A 1,616-nucleotide genomic window follows, 5' to 3' on the forward strand; every position below is an offset into this window, starting at 1 on the left:
AAATGCTCTTTGCAGTATTGTTTGTAATGGCAAAGATTGTCAACAACAGCCTAAATGCCCAACAATAGGCTATTGATTGATTTAATTTGGAGCATCCACTAATGTAGGGCTAGGTTATTAAATTATTTAAATATGCATATGTACTTTTTGAAATATCTCCAAGATATTTTATTAAAAGCAAAAGAGTAATTTTTGTAAGGATAGGGAAAAGATGATCACTGCTCCAGTTATCTGCTGCTGCATAAATGTCATCCCAAACTTAGTGGCTTCAAACTATAACAGTCACTAATTTTTCTCACTAACCTGCAATTTGAGCAGGGCTTGGCAGGGACAGCTTGTTTCTGCCCCATCTGGAGCCAGCTGGGATTGCTTGAAGGCTGGGGGTGTCTGGGGGGCTGGAGTCACCTGAAGACTATCTCTCTTGCTTGTCTGGTGATTGATGCCTGTCCCCTGGAACACCTATGTGTGGCCTCTCCATGCGGTTCCTCACAGCCTGGTGGCTGGACTCCAAACACAAGCATCTCAAGACACAGGAAGTGGGAGCTTCCGGTGTCTAAAGACCTGGGCCAAGAAACTGGCACGGCACTACCTCCACTGTATTCTATTGGTTAAGCAGTCACAGAGCCCAGAGTCAAGTGGAGAGGAGTTAGATAGATGCTACCGCTTGATGGGATGAGTGTCCTGTGACATTTAGAAATTTTTTTTTAAAGATTTATTTTATTTGTTTCTCTCCCTTTCCCCCTGTTGTCTGCTCTCTGAATCCATTCGCTGGGTGTTCTTCTGTGTCTGCTTGCATTCTTGTCATTTGGCATGGGAAAACTGTGTAATGCTTTTTTGTTGTTGTTGCGTTGTCTTGCTGTGTCAGCTTTCTGTGTGTGCAGTGCCACTCCTGGGCAGAGTGCACTTTTTTCATGCCAGGCGGCTCTCTTTGCAGGGTACAATCCTTGTGCATGAGGCACCCCTATGCAGGGGACACCCTTGCATGGCATGGCACTCCTTGTATGCGGCAGCACTGTGTGTGGGTCAGCTCACCACATGGGTCAGGAGGCCCTGGGTATCGAACCCTGCAGATGCTCTATCAGTTGAGCCACAACCGCTTCCCTGACATTTAGAATTAATGTTTAAAAACCCCCACAATCACTTTTGGGTAAAATTTTGAAAATATGTACATAGTGAAATGCAGAAATACCCCCACAGTATTTTTCAGAATGGATAGCTAGAAAACTGTTAACAATGGCTATCTTTTTTAAAAATATATTTTTAATTGTTTTAAAAAGATACTTAGATTACACAAAATGTTACACAATAAAATATAAAGGATTCCCATATGCCCCACTCCCCATACCTCCCACCCTTCCCCACAATAACAACTTCTTTCATTAGTATGGTACATTCATTGTAATTGATCAACACATTTTGGAGCATTGCCATTAAGCATTTATTATGGTTTACATTGTAGTTTACACTCTCTCCCAGTCAATTCTTAGGTTATGGCAGGATATATAATAGCCTGCATCTGTCATTGCAATGTCGTTCAGGTAAATTCCAAGTCCTGAAAATGCCACCATATTTCACCTCTTTTTCCCTCTCCCTGCCCTCAGAACCTCCAGTGGCCA

Source organism: Dasypus novemcinctus, chromosome 16 (genome assembly GCF_030445035.2).
Source record: "Dasypus novemcinctus isolate mDasNov1 chromosome 16, mDasNov1.1.hap2, whole genome shotgun sequence".
Lineage (NCBI taxonomy): Eukaryota > Metazoa > Chordata > Mammalia > Cingulata > Dasypodidae > Dasypus > Dasypus novemcinctus.